The sequence below is a fragment of the Heterocephalus glaber genome, unplaced genomic scaffold (assembly GCF_053883595.1).
Source record: "Heterocephalus glaber isolate CG9 unplaced genomic scaffold, H.glaber_assembly_v1.0 deba00001472, whole genome shotgun sequence".
NCBI lineage: Eukaryota > Metazoa > Chordata > Mammalia > Rodentia > Bathyergidae > Heterocephalus > Heterocephalus glaber.
In genome coordinates, this window is record NW_028258315.1 from 78,349,853 (window position 1) to 78,368,210 (window position 18,358).

General features: G+C 38.1%; 1 protein-coding gene across 7 annotated transcripts in view; it reads right to left on the reverse strand.

The window, feature by feature from the left end:
• Positions 1-18,358, reverse strand: part of Ube2e1 (ubiquitin-conjugating enzyme E2 E1) — a 76,983-nt gene that overhangs the window by 28,472 nt on the left and 30,153 nt on the right. Inside the window, exon 3 of one of the 7 annotated variants that reach the window (XR_015439536.1) lies at positions 14,163-14,244. The exons of the other annotated variants lie outside the window; for them this stretch is intronic. The gene's annotated coding sequence lies outside the window, so the exon portion shown is untranslated. The remainder of the gene's footprint in view (positions 1-14,162; positions 14,245-18,358) is intronic. 7 annotated transcript variants of the gene reach the window in all.

The following is an 18,358-nucleotide window of genomic DNA, read 5'->3' on the forward strand; positions in this document are numbered from 1 at the left end:
TAGAGGAAGGCACTGGGGATAGGTCCCAAGCCTGGGGCTTAAGTGGCCAGGACCTCTCAGCTGTCTTTGGTCTCCAGAGCCTAGGTAATAACTGCCATCCACTCACAGCCCACTGGCACCTGGATCACCCAGACCTTGAGAGGAGCACACCACAGAAACAGTTTTTGTAAGCATATGAAGTTCTCAAAGAGATAGAGCACAGAGCTCTTAGAATTGCCCACAGACAGCTTCCAAAAAATAAGCAAGGCCTGTGTCTCTCACCAGGATGTCACTATACCCATAGGACAGGTCTCTCACAAACAATAGGTGAAATGAAACCTCTGTGTGCCAAACATTTTCTAAGTAAATACAGTGCAATTTAACTTGGAAGGTATACATACATCTCCAATCCGATGGGAACCCAGAAGTGTATGTTATGCAAATAACATCTTTAACATACTGAACAAGTTGTTCATAACGACTTCTCGGTTATCTAGCTATCCCTCACTCTCTCAAACTTTAATTCTCTGCACATGAAAATTTGTCTTTACTCTTCTCTTTTCCCCTTTCATTTCAGAAGTATATCTGCTTTTCTCCAATATAAACATATGGACTTTATCAAGCTCATCTTTCTTAATAAATCTAACATTGGTTACAAAAAGTTTAAATTTGCAGGGGAAAATATGCACACCACAAAAAAATCAATAAAGTCTAAAACAAACTCCTAAGTATCTTGATCCCTTCAAGCTTCTGGGCCAGCTTTCTCCTGGCCCTTTTAATGCCATCCTTCTGCTGCTGCTCTTTATACACACAAACCCCTCTACATGTGACTCAATTTTAATTTACCTCAACATTCTACAGTTATCTAGTCTCTTAAAGGTCACTAATGACCTTCCAGTCTCAACACTAAATGGAATTTCCCATTTTTTACATCAGCCTTTTGTCAAGTACTGATTAGCGCTGCCTTCTTGAAATTTTCTTGACATTATGTGGCTCTCCTCTTTCGGTACCAGGGATCAAACTCAGGACCTCGCACTTGTGAGGCAGGTGCGGTGCGTGCCACTGAGCTAAATCCCCAGCCTTTCTCTTACTTCTAAACAATTCCTCTCATCTTCTGAAAGCCCCTTCTTCCTTGCTAATAAATTCAATACAAATCCAATAAAAGTTTCCATTAGAATGGTATAAAGACAAGTATTTCAGGGAAGAGTTTGGATATGTGACAGCCAGAATGACTTTACTGAACATTAATGGAAGGAGAAAGAAGACAAAGTCATGATCTGATATAAATTTAGTACAAAATCTTAGCTTGTTTGTTTAACAGTGGTTGGACACGCTAGGAAAATAAGGGCTTACAACACAATGACTTTCAGACTGTATTCCAGATGGGGAAAGAAGGCTTGAATATCCCTGAAATATTTTTTTTTTTGGTACCGGGGATCGAACTCAGGACCTTTTGCAAGACAGGCACCAGAACCACTGAGCTAAATCCCCAGCCCTCCCTGAAATCTCTTAAGAAAGGGTTACCCTGCTTTTTAAAGCTTTAAAGTACACTTCATAGGATTAACCACACAGGGAACTTCAAAGTCAGAATAGCCTTCAGTTTCCTCACCTGGAAGATAAGGTAATGATATAGACTCAGCAACTTGTGAACTTTGGGAGAACCTAAAGAAATACATAGTGTCTTTAAACCCTTAAGCACTATTTACTACTACACATGCACAAAATTATTTTTAAAGCAATGAAATATTATTTCCACAGAAATAATGACTGCTTAACTGAGTATCAATAAACGTCATAAAAATGAAAAGCTACATTTTCACTTTGCAATAACAACTGTTTCACTTTAAAGGTCAAAATTAATAGTACAATTCCATATAATTAGTGAATAATGAAATCCAACAATGCAAAAACTATCATCTCAAAAAATACAAATTTAATAAAATTTAAAATGAACTAGTAAGAACGGTGGAAGTGTTTCATACAGGAGGTAGCCTTTAGCCAACCAAACATGAAAGAAAAAGACATTTTCAAGATTCACCTAATTCATCCCTAAACATTACGTCAAGTACACTTTAATTTTACCACTGCACAAAAATATTCTGTATTTTTGTTACATACCTGAAATAACTGCTCTGTGAAAATTTAAGCTGAAAAATGTTTCTTATTTTAATTTCAAAGATAAAGCCTCACAAAATATTTACAACTCTGAAATAACAGAAATTACACTTGAAAATTCTAATTTGTCAGAAAATAATCTGCCTTCATAAAATGAAGCCTCTATATGCATTTAATTCTCTCATAAAACAGCTGATCAAATGAATTAACCCATGTATTCATTAAAAAGCAAAATTTAATCCAGTTCTCATTAACCTCACGACTTAAAGCAGTATCATGATCCTAGGTATTGAATACAATTTCCTAGCTTTTGTAAAAGCCAGAGGAACTCCTTACAGCACACACAAGTTCCTTTACTATCTATCCATCTAACAAAATAGATCCTTTTTTTTGGGAACCGGGGATCAAACTTGGGACCTTGTGCTAGCAAGGCAGGCGGTGGCACCACTGAGCTAAATCCCTGGCCCACAAACTAGATCCTAATACACCTGAAACTCTGCTATATTTGAGATTAATAGCTTATTAGTGAGGACTTTTTCAGTTACAATCAGAGATACCTAAAAGCAGAGCCTAAGGATATAGCTCAGTGGTACACCACTTGCCTGCCATGTGCAAAGCGTGTATGTGTGGCGGAGGGTGTGGTGTGGTGTGGGAACCCAAAGAAGAACTGGTTGGCCCACAGTAGTGCTTCGGAAGACCCAAGGGGATCAAAGGTCACTAAGTGCGCCTCACTAAGCTCTCAACTTTAGACAGGCTCTCTACACATGATGGTTTGGAAAAGACAGAAGTCTAGGGCTTCCACTCAATTAAAAGCTACTCTAGGAAAAGGGATAACCTTCAAAAAACAGCCCTCCTTCCCAATACTTTCGCCATGGCTCTAATCAATTCCAGTAGGTCAAATACTGTTTTTGAAACAATTACTGTGGGTAGAAGGATGAAGTGCTCTAGTGATATATGGGATTGGGTCATGTACTAGGTGTGGGGGGCGGGCAATGAATCTCACAAAATTGTAAAACTAGTTTTGTAAAAACAAGTATTGTAAAACTAGTTTTGGTACCCAAGGAATATTAGGTGGATAAGTAACACATGACTGCCACAGATGGTCACAGAGTAGTGTTCCTCAAAAATCACCATTAAAGTCAGATGTGGTGGAACATGTATCCTTGTAATCCCAGCAACTCAGAAGGCTGAGGCAGGGGGATCACTGAGTGTATGAGGCCAGTCCGGGCTACACAGTGAGTTCAAGTCCAGCCTGAACTGCTTATCGAGACTCTGTCTCAAAAAAACAAAAAAGGAAAAAAAAATCACCATGAACTGTACACAAACTGTACAAATCAGGGCTGCAGGTTTATATACTGTTATTTTCCACCAATACACTCATTGCCAAGAAACATCAACTCTCCTGGTATATGTATTTAAACTTAAACTGTGAACTGTGAACAAAATAACAGATTTAAGAGCTAAAACTATAAATCTTCTAGAAGAAAATGTAGGAGAAAATCTTTGTAATCACTGGGTAGGCAAAGATTTCTTAAGAAACAAAAAGCATGGGCCAGGGATTTAGCTCAGGGGTGCCACCGCCTGCCTCTCAAGCGCAAGGTCCCAAGTTTGATCCCTGGTACCAACACTCCCCCCACCAAACAAAACAAAACAAAAAAAGAAACAAAAAGCATGAACCATATAAGAGAAAAAACTGATAAATTAGGTTTCTTTGAAATTAAAAGGTAAGCCCCAGTATGGTGGCACATTCCTGGAAGCCCATCACTGAGGGAGGCTGAGGCAAGAGGGTCACAAGTTCAAGTCTATCTGGGCAACTTAGTGAGATCCTGTCTCAGAATTTTAAAAAAGGGACTGGGGCACAGCTCAGCAGTATGGCACTACTGGGTTCAATCTCCAGTAGCACAAACGAAAAACAAAAACAGCTTAGTTCTTAAAAACACAACTGGTACAGGTGCAGAGTCCCTAAGATGAGTGTTATCATTATGTATGCCTAAACTGTACCAATAAATGTTTTGCTATTAAAAAAAAAACTGCAAAACCCCACTGTCAACCTAATACCTAATAGTAAAAGACTGAATGCTTTCCCAGAAACATACAAAGAAGACACACACATCCATTGTTACTATTTCTATTCAATAGTATACTGAAGCCTGAGCCAAGACAATTAGGCAAAAAAATAAAAAGCATCCAAATTGGAAAAGTAAAATCATCTGTATTTGTAGGTGGCATAATCTTGTACAAAGAAAATCCATAGCAATCCACTAAGAAACTATTAGGATAAATGAGCTGAGCAAGGCTCTCGAGTATAAGATCAATATATACAAAAATCAGCTATATCTATACTCTATACTATCAAAGAATAATTTGAAAAAAAAATTGAATTTCACTTACCACCAAAAAGAATAAAATACGTATGTAGGAATAAGTTTTTTTAAAAAAATGCAAAATGTGTGCTGGAAACTACAAAACATCAAAAAAAGAAATTAAAGATTTCTAGACAAGTGGACAGATTTTTCATGTTTACTGATCATACAACTAACATTGTTAAGATGGAGGTATTTCCAAAACAGGTCTATAGACAACACAATCTCAATAAAAATCTAAGCTGTATTTTTTTTTTTTGGTACTGGGGATCGAACTCAGGTCCTTGCACTTTCAAGGCAGGTGGCAAAACCACTGAGCTAAATCCCCGCCCTAAGCTGGATTTAAAAAAAAAAAACAAATTAAAAGCTGATTTAAAATTCATATGAAAATGAAAGGGACCCACAAGGGCCAAAATAATCTTGAAAAAGAACAAAGAAGACCTGTACTTCTCACTTTCAAAATCTACTATAAACTAACAAAAATACTATAAAAGCTATAGAAATTAAGACCAGTGTGGTTCTGGCATATGGTCAGATACAGAGATTAGTGGAATAGAACCAATGGCCCAGGAATGACTGCTTACATTTATGTTCAATTGGGTTTTTTTGGGGGGGTGCCAGGGATAGAACTCAGGACCCTGCGCTTGCCAGGCAGACGTTATGCCACTGAGCTACATCCCCAGCCCCCTTTTGTTCTTTCAGCACTGGAGACTGAACCCAGGGACTCAGCACTGAGCTACATCCCCAGGCCTTTAAAATTTCTTTTTTTTTACTTTTGAGACAGGGTCTGAGATGCCCGGGCTGGGCTCAAACTTGTAATTATCTGCCTCAGTCTCCCACAGTGCTGGGATTGCAGGTATGCACCCCCATACTCATTTTTTTTTTTGGTGCTGGGGATCTAACTTGGGAACCTGTGCTTGTGAGGCAGGTGGTGGAACCGCTGGGCTAACTCCCTGGCCCACACACTGATTTTTTTTTTTGGTATCGGAACCGAACTAGGGTCCTTCTGCTTCTGCGGCAGGCGCCCGAACTACTGAGCTAAATCCCTGCCCTCCCCACACTGATTTTTGACAAGAATGTCAAGCCACCCAATGAAGAAAAAAGTATACGGAATGGCACTAGGACAAGGGGATAGTCACATGTGAAAGAATGAAGCAGGACCCCTTCCTCAGAGCACACACAAAAATTAACTAAATCAATCACTGACCTAAACGTAAGAAGTACAACTATAAAACTTACAAAAATAGGGCCAGGAATTTAGCTCATTGGTTTCACTGCCTGCTGCGCAAGCAGTGTTCAATCATCCCCGGTACCAAAAAAAAAAAAAAAATATAGACGTTTTTGTGAATTTGGGTTACATAATAGTTTCTTAGCTACAACACATGCAATAAAAGCAAAAATAGATTAAAACTACAAACTTTCCATCAAGAAAAAGATAACCCATAGAATGAGTAAAAAATATTTGCAAATCATGTATCTAATGAGAAAATTTTATGTAGACGAGGACTCTTAAAACACAGCCATGGGCCAGGGATTTAGCTCAGTGGTTTCGCTGCCTGCTGCGCAAGCGCAAGGACCCGAGTTCCATCCCCGGTACCAAAAAAAACACAAAAAAACCCACAGCCATATAACAACCCAATCTCCCCCCGCCCCGCACCCCAAACCGACGATTGAACTCAGGACCTTATGCCTGCCAGGCAGGTGTGGCCACTGAACTACATCCCCGGCCCAAAACCACCCAATTTTTAAAATGGACAAAGGATTGACACAATAGACATTTCTCCAATGAAGACATAGGAATGACCAAATCAAAACCTCAAAGAGACAACACTTCATCTCCCTATAGGCTGGCTAAAACAACAACAAAAAACTCCTAGAAAAAACTTGGCTAGACTGGAATATAAAATAAAAAACTCAAAAAACTTGGCTAGACTGGAATATAAAATAATGCAACCATTTGGAATCACTTTGGAAGACAATTCTGCAGTTCCTCAAAAATGTTAAACACAGTTATTACCATTTAACCACTATTAGGTGTATCCCCAAGAGAAATAAAGCATGGCCATACAAAAACTTATACATGAATATTCATACCAACAGTTCTCATAATGCCCAAAGTACAAAAAACTCATATCCATCTAATGATAAAGTGTAGTATATTCCTATGATTAAATATTCCAGCCATAAAAAGGAAGTACTGACACATTATACAACACTGATGAACCTTGTGCTATACAGAACAGTACAACGTGGAAGAGGCCAGTCAAAAGACGACATAAGCACTATCACAACACTTAGCTCACCAACACCTCTCAGGCATGAACTGGGACTTTTTATACTACTGCCTCTTCCCATCTTAGATGCTTGCGATCCTCCCCATGCGCAATCTCTTTAACATTCTTTTGTGAAGTTTTCTCTGACTACATTAAACCTCTTCAATTTCTCCCCATCTCTGACTTGCCAGGGCACTTATAAACTGAATCATATTATAATGGATATTTAATTACATCATCTTACTATTTTTGAGATTTTTGATCATCTTCCTCCAAGCTCAAGGGTAAGAATTATACTCAAGCAAGAGAATACAAGAGAAAATAACATTTATTAAGTACTTGCCTAGCTAAGCATTTAAATATACATTATACCTTAAAGATAGTACTTATACTCTGAGCCAGCATTTCTTCACTTATAAATGAGAATACAGCCTCTCACCCGAAATGCTTGGGACTAAGAGTTTGGATTTTGGGCTATTTGCATATACATGAGATTTCTTGGGGACAGGACCCAAGCCTAAACATGAAATTCATTTACATTTCATATCCATCTCATACACATAGCTTGAAGGCAATTTATACATTTTTTTTAGTGTATCTGCATTTTTACCATGACCCATTACATGAACTCAAGTGTGCAACTTTCCACTTGTTGAGCCATGCTGGCTCTCAAAAAGTTTAATATTTTGGAGCACTCGATTCTCAGATTAGGGATGCTCAACCTATATACTACCCCCCCACACACACGTACCAGGGATCGAACTCAGGACGTTGCACTCGCCAGACGGTGCCACTGTGCTACATCCCTGGCCCCTCAACCTATATACTACTACACAGGTTTGGTGTGAAACAGCAGGGAGCCCAAGATTTCTTACGTTTAAAAAAAAAAAAGACAAGAGTCAGACACAGTGGCACATGCCCATAATTCCAGCCCAGCTTGGGCAATTTAGTAAGACCCTGTCTCTAAAAACAACAGGTGGCCGGGGATTTACTTCAGTGGTTTCACCGCCTGCTGCGCAAGCGCAAAGACCAGGGTTTGATCCCCAGTACCAAAAAAAAATAAAAACAACAACAGGTGCCGCACCTGCCTTGCAAGTGCAAGGTCCTGAGTTCGATCCCCAGTACCAGGGAAAAAAACCAAAAACAAATAAAAACAACAACAAATGGCTGGGATGTAGCTCAGTGCAAAGGCTCTGGGTTCAACCCCCAGTACAGCAACCCCCCCCCCCAGCAAAGGAAGGGATGGTGTCTATAACAAATTATACTATTTGTGTTTATAAAAAATGCAGGTGGAGCCCAGGGTTTTGCTCAACAGTAGAGCATTTGCCTAGCATGCACCAGGCCCCGGGTACCATCCCCAGCACTGAAAAAAAAAAAAAAGAAAAAAGAAAAAGAAAAGAAAACAGGTGGGGAAAGTGGTGTGTGTGTATTCGTGCTCATGGATATGAGGAGTATGTGCATTCCTATGGACTACAGCTAAAGTAACTCACACAGGACGCACAGGAAATTGGCAATAATTGTTCCCTGAAGTTGGAAATGGAAATTTTTATTTTTCTATATGCATTTTCTACTGTTTAAACTGTCATGTTCATTACTGCCAAAATAAGTTATATAAATTGTGCATATACAAGTATATAAAATATATTTTGAAAACATTAATACTACAGAGTATGGTATTTCTACTCACAGAGGTAAAAATAAACTTCATTTCAGTTATAGTTACTTTACTAATAATTATAACCAGCTTTTTCCTCTGGAAATGCTAATGTTGATACCATTAAGTTCTATGGAGGCATGACATTAATGAATGTCTTATTTTCATCTAGGAAGCTGAAAGACTGATCTATCCTTTGTTTAAAAAGTACTCTATGCACCTAGTGAACAAAGCAAGTATATTTTGGTTTGCCCAGGACAATCCTGGTTTATGTCTGCTGCCCTGGTGTAATTTTTCTTTTTGGTACTGGGGATCAAACTCGGGACCTTGCATCACTCAGGTGGTGGAACCAGAGCTAAATCCCTGGCCCTGGTGTTTTTTTCCAGACAGACACTCGCTATGTAGTTCAGGCTAGCCTCAAACTTGCAACGATCCTCCTGCCTCAGCCTCCTGAGTGCTGGGATTACAGGCGTGCACCACCATGCCCAGCCCTGGTGTCATTATTAATGATAATTATAGGGTCACCCTACCGATAAGCCAAAAGCAAATTTTGGTTAGTATTTTTATAACATCAATCAAAAGACTCGTCCATAAACTTAAGAAACTATGACAATTTTGTTTGATAAATTCTTCCTTTTGAAGGTTTCAAGAATTGCCTTATGATAAAAGTGTGTAATAACATGATTAACATTTTTACCTCACACAGCATATCTGACCCCTTGCCCTTAGAATAATTCAAGCAGCTGTCCCAATGCATCCATTTAAAAAGAAAAAAAGTAGGTAAACACCTAGCTATTGTTACTTTCCTTAGCAAGAAAGACTATTTCTCATCGAACAATTCCACCCCAAATGATATGCTCTGTAAGACATTAAGTAGAGCTTAAACACTCCAGTTTTCATATCTATTATCAATTCTTAAACAAATTTAAGAAGCAATGAAAACAATCAAATGTTACATTAGATTTACACCAGACAGTCATTTAATAATCCCTTCCTAACCACTGAGAGCTTCTTTCCCTCGTAAATATTAGAAATTCTTGTCATTACGACACAAGAATTTTCCCAAAAGAACATAGGGAATGACAGCTCATTGTATCAGTAAGCTAGTTTTCCAACTTCAATTGCCAATGGATCACTCCGGAACAGGAACTAACAAACTGTGACTCACGGGGCAAATCAGGCCCACCAATTGTTTCTGTTTGTTTGCTAGCTATAAATGGCTTTTACATTTTTTGAAATACTGGGGGAAAAGGCCTAAAGAAAAATAGTGCTTTGTAACACAAAAAACTACATGAATAAATTTTGAGTTTTAACACTCAAATATCAATGTCCTTAGTTTTATTGGAACATCACTGTATCTTCCATTTATGTATTATATGTGAGAGCTCTTACACTATGGGTAAAGCTAAATAGTTTTAACAGAGCTCATATAGCCCACAAAGCCTGAAATATGTATTTACTATTTGTGTTTTTACTGAGTAAGTTTGCCATCCCCTACTCCAGAGGACTTTTTAAAAAATGCAGATTCGGGGCTGAGAATTTGGCTCAGTGGCACCACGCCTGCCTCACAAGTGTGCAAGGTCCTGAGTTCCATCCCCAGCACACACACACACACACACACACACACAAGCAGATTCGAAGCTGAGGATGTAGCTCAGTGGTGCAGGGTTTGTCAGGCAAGCCTAAATTTGATCCCCAGTACCGAGAAAAGAGAAAAAAAAGAAAAAAATGCAGATTCCTTCCCATTCTGTAGAGTAAAGGAATTGCGGGAAAGAACAGAAAAAACACACCAAGATGAATTTCCATTTTTAACAATCACCCCTAAAAATTATGATGTGGAAAATATATTCATAAAACAATGGTCCAATGTCCAAAGCTGGACATAGTGGTGCATACCTAATCCCAGCACTCGGGAGGCTGAGGCAGGAGGATCATTGTGAGTTTGAAGCTAGTCTGAACTGAATAACAAGATCCGGTCTCAAAAAACCTCAAAAAATGAAAAGGAAAGATTTTGATCTAGACTCCTCTGTAGATGCTCAGAAAAGGGGAGGGGTTTGTCATGTAGAGGCTTCCAATTTCTCCAATTGATCACCAGGATCATTTAGTAAATATGCGTCCATCTGTCTGCCAATGCAATACATATGTGCACAGCCAATTCCGCCTCCCTGCTCAAGAGTATAGGACGCATACTTAAATATATTTAGATCCTAAGGCAAAAGCAAAGAGAAAATACCCTGTCTGTCCATTAAGCACGTTTTAATTTCATGTAACAAGGTACTTTTAATTTATCTTACATTTTGTGTTTTTGAAGATATGCTTAAGTCCTTCTCCACATCTGCATAACATCTAATTTTATAGTTTTACTTTTCATGTGTAGGTCTTTGCCTAATCTACCTTCATGTACAGTATTAGGTAGTAATCCAATTTCATTTGTCTCTGGATGTTGAGTCAGTTTTTCCTGCACCAGTGATAGCAAACCTTTTATAGCTTTCAATGATAACAAACACCCAGCTGCAACACAAATGCCACAGGTTCGCCACCAATGCCCTACACCATTAAAAAAACCCACCCCATTTTCCCCACTGATGCCACCATAATTGTGTATCAAAACCGTATGTATACATGTGACTATCTGAGGTCTCTGAGTCAACTTCATTGATCTGTTTTAATCTTACTACCAAGTCTAAGATAATAATAATTAGGGCACATCTTCATATGAAATAGAGCAAAAACTGCCCCTTTCTCTCCCAGACCAACTTTTTCTAAGACTGACTTGTTATCTTCAACTGGTACAGCTGTAGTACAGAATAAAGACAGCAATGTGTGTGACGTGGTAGCCAGGAAAAAAAGAGTCAAAGAAATAAAGGAACACATGAAAAGCATCCAGGTAAAGGCATCATGGGAGTTTTAGACATACAGTAGTTTGCTTAACTTTCACCATGTGATTAAAAATACTGACTCCAGGGTGAAGGGAGGGCAGGGGAATGGGGAAAAAATAACCAAGATACATCATGTAAAGGTACAAGATCCACTGATGAATGTAACTGTATTGTATACCTAAAATGTACCAATAAACTTAATGGAAAAAAAAAATACTGACTCCAGAGGGCAGTCAAGAGTGGTTGGAGATAGATTTGAAAGTCATTTGGATTGTCAGATGTCCTGCTACACTATGATTAAAGATGTTCATGTCATGGAAGATGCTTGCAGAGCTAAATGATGTCAGATGCTCTGGGAGAGCTGGAAAACAAAATAATCCTCGCACTCTCGGAAGCTAAGGCAGGAGGATGTTGAGTTCCAGTCTGGTCTAAGCAATTTAGCAGGACACTGTCTCAAAGTGTAGAGGGGTGGGGATGGACAACTGGTGATTTAGCTCTTCAGTACAAAGGCTCTTGGTTCAATCCCAATACTGCAAAATAAGTAAACTATTATAGCGCTCATTTATTGAAAGTCAACCATGTGTAACAGAAGCCAAGTATAATTTGTGTTTAAATATCATTGTATTCTACTCTGATGGCAGTAGGCACCAGAGATTTAAGACAAATTTATGCAGCAAGCAAATCTGGAACTGAGAAAATTTATGGGGTCATTATGCAAATGGTAGGCCAGAGATGTGCAGCTCAAATGGTCTTGACTCATTTTTATTAATAGTAAAATACTGTACACGGTTCAGAATGTTAACCAATAAATATTTAATACTTATTATGTGCCAAGCAATATGTTAGGATTTGTATATCCTGTAGCAAACAAGACTGGCACTAACCTCATAATTATACAAACTCTAAGTATTACGCTAACGAAACAGCCTACCTTTTCTGCCCCCAACAAAACCTAATCTGGGGGACCAGCAGCTTCCCAAAGCCTCCCAACTGAATTTAGAAAATCCGGGACAGCTAGAAAACACTGTTCTTAATCTACTTTCCTGTCAGAACAGCTCTATTTCAAGTAATCATATTATCACTACAATATATGTTTTAACATATATAGTCTGCCAAAAAAATGTATACATCAAAAAAAGGAAAGCTTGTATAAATATTTCAATACTAAATTTATTGAAATATCATGAGTCTAATACAAGTTACCTTTGGTCTCTGCAATTACAACAGGTGCTCAAAGTGCTGGCTATTAGCTTCCAGACATTTATTAATACAGCTAATTGCTGAAGTGTGTACATTTTTTTGGTGGCCTCTGTATATAGACTACACTGAGGTATAGGATATAGGCTGCTTTATGATATAGTTATATCATAACTTCCATAATTATACTACTGTAGCATTATTTATTCAAAAGAAGCAGCCACTGCCTTTGTCAGAGGTTGTAGCTAGATGTGTGGTATGGAAATTTTAAGCTTTTGAGCATCTCCTCCAGAAGAGTCTAAGTTGTAATTGTCTATTTCAATTTAATGCTCTAGAGTAAGGAATCTTTATTCCTTCAAAAAGTATAAAATTTTATGTATGCATTCAAGGATCAAAAATTTAAAAATCTAAAACAACTTGTAATGAGACTTCATCTCACAAAAACTTGTTTTTGTGACACAGAAATGTATACTGTATGAGATTTCCTTAAGCTGTAAATTTAGTTTACATAATAAAAGGTCTTAACTTGTTTCACATGTTTGTATCTCATCAAGGATGAGACAGTTTAATGATATTTAAAGGAAATAAAAGATACTTGAAGAAATATTCTTAAGAAACAAACTTATGGGCCGGGGATTTAGCTCAGTGGTTTCGCCGCCTGCTGCACAAGCACAAGGACCCAAGTTCCATTCTCGGTACCAAAAGAAAAACAAAAAACAAACTTATTCAGTGGGCCACAAATAGTTCAAATCTACATTCTTATATGATCATAGAGCCTGTTAAATTTTAGATTTACTAACCATTATGGAGTCAAACCAAAAGTTACAATATATTTACTTTTACCTAGTTCTAACATGTTTTGGATATATGCATTTTCCTATCTACTGTGACAAGCACTATAATAATCAAAGTATTAAATTACCCTCCAACAGCACTAAGCACCTCACTCCCCACCCAGAATATGCCATCCTTCACCCCTCTTTAAACCCTTTTAATCTTTTAATCACCCCTCTTTTAACCCCTCTAACCCACCAACCACACTTGACAAAACAAAAAGACACACGAGACTCATGAAAACATCCTCAGCTTCATGTGACTCTTTCACTTACAACCTATGGGATTTAAAATTTCTGAAGGACAGCAGTACATTACTGAATTAAAGGCAGTAAATGTGTGGGATTTTTTTTGTTGTTGTTGTTAACAATGGGTACAAAATGTGGCTCCAGAATCTCAGACCTTGTTAGCGGCATTTATATATGAAAATGTATGCACGATGAACACATAAGATTGACATTTTCTCCATATTAAATCCAAAACATCTCATTCGAAATCCAAGAGGATTTATGAAAAGTAATCTCCAATATTTTTAAATGTTGCCAGGGATTTGGCTCAGTGGTGCCGCTGCCTGCCTCACAAGCACAAGGTCCTGAGTGGCATCCCCAGTAACAACAAAAAAAAAATTTTACTACAGCTCGGGCCAGGGATTTAGCTCAGGGGTGCTGTGCCTGCCTTGTAAGCGCAAGGCCCTAAGTTTGATTGCCAGTTGGGGTGGGGGTCTTACTACAGCTGGCCATGGTGGTGCACAACTGTAATCCCAGCACTCAGGAGGACTGCCTTGAGTTGAAGACCAGCCTAAACTACACAGTGAGACTCTGCCTCCAAAAAACCAAAAAAATAAAAAATAAACTAAATAAAATCTTACCATAATCGACATTAAATATTCTCCTGATGTGGTCTGATCTGTAATTGCATTGGAATTACCATGTACTTAAATACACCTAATCCTAAATGAATTAAAAATAGGAAAAATAAAATCAATACACTATTCTAAAGAAATAATGTAAAACAATTAAAATTTTTATTGCAAAATACAGTTGTGTGGCTTAAAATAGCACCAATCTCCAAATGTCAAGATGAACTTTAAATAAAATCTAACTCTTAGTCATTTACAGCAGGTAAAATCTGAAATGTAAGCCATTTTTTTCCTCACTCATGGAAAGAATCCAATAACTCTTTACATTTTTGCTATTTTTCAAACAGTTCATTCACATTTCTAAAAGTAAATATTATCACTATAAATGTATAAAAACTGGAATAACATGAAAGCAATATTTCTAATGACTAATCTTTATTTACAAAATAATGTTATGAGCTGTAAAATCAGTTTGGATTTGAGCCAAGATAGAGTAACAGGAACCAATTGTCCCTACCACCTTAATCCACTAAAATAAAAGTACAAAATATGTGACAGTTTCTAAGCACTGGACAACAGGCACCAATCCACAAGAAAGGGAAAACAACGAACTACAAACACTGGTTGGGAGAACTCGGGTGGAAGAAAGAACTGCAGAGAGAATTGCAGAGATTTATGGAGGTCTCCCTCAAGTATTTTGTTGACTACTGATCAACACATGCACAGGCAGACAATACTCAATACTGAGGAAAGAACCCCCAGAAAGAACAATCCCCAGCAGTCACACTGGGCTCAGAAGTCTGTGTTCTCACTTAGAAAGAAAACCTCATAACTCACAGGGTATGGGGTAGAATATTCAGAATGGCCTTGCCTCGATAGTGGGAAAAATTTATCCTTAACAGGCAGGTGGTTCTCGTCATTCTTTTTTTTTTTTTTTTTGGTACCGGGGATTGAACTCCGGTCCTTGCGCTTGCGAGGCAGGCAGCAGAACCACTGAGCTAAATCCCCGGCCCTGGTCATTCTTTTTGAGACAGGGTCTCGCTATGCACAGACTGGCCTCAAAGCCTATGCGATCCTCTGGCCTCAGCCTCCCAAGTGCTGAGAAGGTACACCACCATGTCTATCCTTTGTTCTGGTCACTCTTTAACAAGGCTTTACAGCAGGCTCCAAAAAGATCAGACTATTCCCAAGACTAAGTTCCAACTTAATTGAACAAACATCAAGAATATTTTTAAGAGTATAAAAATATCTAGCACTCAAAAAGTAAAATTCATAATATCCACACTCCAACTTGAAGAACTTGAAAATGAAAGAAGGAAAAAAAATCAACTGACAGAAACAGATCCAGAAATGACACAGATAATATAATTAGTGGGCAAAGGTACTGATTTATAACAGTGGTTAAAACTATATCCCTAAGTTCAAAGTGTACCCATGAGGGCCAGGAATTTAGCTCAGTGATTCTGCCACCTGCCTCACAAGCACAAGGTCCCGAGTTCAAGCCCCAGTATCAAAAAAAAAAAAAAAAAAAAACATGGACCAAAGTGTATCTGTTAAGGAGAGTCATGGAAATTATAAAGAGGTCTGTAAATAAGAAAAATACAACATCTGGAATGAAAAATACACTGAATAGGATTAACAGGATACTAGACAATACAAAAGATTAACAAACTTGGAAACAATAGAAATTATTCAAAATGAACAGAGATTTTAAAAATGAACTGAACATCACTGTACTGTCAGACAACTTCAAACAGACTAAGCATTTAAAGGAAATAGGCTTGGTGGTAGGTGTCTATATACCTGGCTACTGGGGACATTAAGGCAGAAGGATCACTTGAGGCCACTAGCTCAAGGTCAACTGAACAGGGGGTAAGAAAAATATCTGAGGAATTTAACAACCTAAAACTTCCCAAAACTGAAAGCCTGAATATCCAAGGTGCTTAACAAACACCAAACACACGAAACATAAAACTGTACTAAGACTCATCACAATCAATTATGTAAAACCAGTAATAAAAAGTGTACCTTAAAGCAGTTGGAGGGGAAAATGACATTAGTGAAGAAAAATAAGGATCAATCCCTGGCACTATGAGAAAAGAGACAGAGAAGAAGAGAGAAGAGGGCAGAGTTCTCACCTGAAACTTCAAGCCAGAAGACAGATACACATCTTTGAGAAAAACAGTCAACCTGTAATCTTATACAGCTTTCAAAAACAAAAGTGAAATATTTTTTCCAAAACTGAAAGAATTCATCACAAGCAGACCTAACTGCAAGAAATGTTAAAGGAACTCTCTTAGTCAGAAGGAAATGATAAGTGGATATCTAGAAGTAGAAAGGAAAAAGACAAGAAATGGAAATAGATTTGTGGGAAATACAGGGGTTTTTTCCCCTTATTCCTTTAATCTCTAAAAGATAATGTTTAAAGGCAAAACAGTAACAATGTATTCTGAGGTTTGTAACATATGCAGAAATAAAATTTATGATAACAGCACCAAGACTAGGAGGGGAATTGAGGGAAATGCTTACACTACAGGTGAAGGGATATACTATCATATGAAGGCAGACTGTGATAAGCTAAAAATGTATTCTGTAAACTCAAAACCAACCACTCAAAACAAAAGTTATAGCTAGCAATCCAAAAAATACTCATTAAAAACAAACACACATCTCAACCCAAAACATGGAAAAAGGAAACCAAGAATAAAGAACAGATGCAATAAATAAAAAGCAAATTTAAAGCTTGCCATATCAACAGTAACAGTAAATGTAAATGATCTACAAATTACAATTTGAAAGTAAACTGTCAGATTAGGAGAAAAGCAAGTCCTAATTATATGTGCTGCTTAAAAAGTACTGACTTAAAAAAATAAACAACAAATTATTAGATGGGCAGAAAGGGAAATTTTCAACAGCATGATAAAAATTTAAAATTGTAGGGCTGAGGATCTAGCTTAGTGGCTCCATCGCCTACACAAGGTCCCGAGTTTGATCCCCAGTACCCCCCAAAAAAATTTTTAAAATTTTCAATTCTCACATCTGGGGATATACTTCAGAGGCAGAACACTTGCCCACGGCATGCCCAAGGCCCTGGGTTGTATCAACCCAGCACTATAAAAAAATCAAAATAAAATAAAAAATTAAAAACCTCATTTTCCCATATTACCTGAATTATCTCACTACTGAAAATTTACAGTATACACTAATTCTCTTCCTGTCCAAAATTCTTCAAAATATTAAGGGTGGTAAAAATGCTATTTAATCAGTTATTCAAATAAACAAGCTACACCTCTAATTAAAAAACAAAAAACAGCAGCTGGGGATTTAACTCAGTGGTGCCACTGCCTGCCTCGTAAGCTCAAGGTCCTGAGTTCAATCCCTGGTACAAAAAAAAAACAAAACAGAGAAGCTAAAACAACTAATGAAAGAAACACTACATCCAATGCTTCAAGAAGCTAGCAACTTTAGGCTGGGGATTTAGCTCAGTGGTTCCGACATATGCCTCACAAGTGCAAGGTCCCACATTAGATCCCAAGTACAAAAAAAAAAAAAAAGCTAGCAACTTTTGCACCAGGCTGAACTTACCTCCAAAGAAGCACAAGGTCCTGGATTTGATTCCCGTAACCACCTCCCCCAACCAAAAAGAAGCTAGTAACTTTTAACAGACCACATAATATACCATAAATCCTTTTTTTTTTGGTACCGGAGATCGAACTCGGGTCCTTGCACTTGTGGGGCAGGCAGCAGAACCACTGAGCTAAATCCCCGCCCCCACCCCCCCTTTTTGAGACAGGGTCTCACTGTTGTAGTCCAGGCTGGCCTTGAACTCACTGTATAGCCCAGACTAGCCTGGAATACACAGTGATCCTCCTGCCTCAGCCTCCAGAATGCTGGGATTACAGAGAGCTGGGATTAAAGGCATGTACCACCACACCAGGCTAACCCTTTGAATTTCAAATTGAGATCAGCAAATGGCTAAAAATAAACATACACAGCAAGTTAGATTTGGATGAACAGGCAACGTTCCCAAAATTCAGTCACTCCCCTTTTCAGAAGAAAACAACTACCACCACAGTAAATAGTTCTGTTAACACATCGTTGTGTTTTTTTTGGTACTGGGGATCGAATACAGGCCCTTGCACTTGCGCAGCAGGCAGTGAAACCAGTGAGCTAAATCCCCAGCCCCCAGCCCCTAATTCTAAACA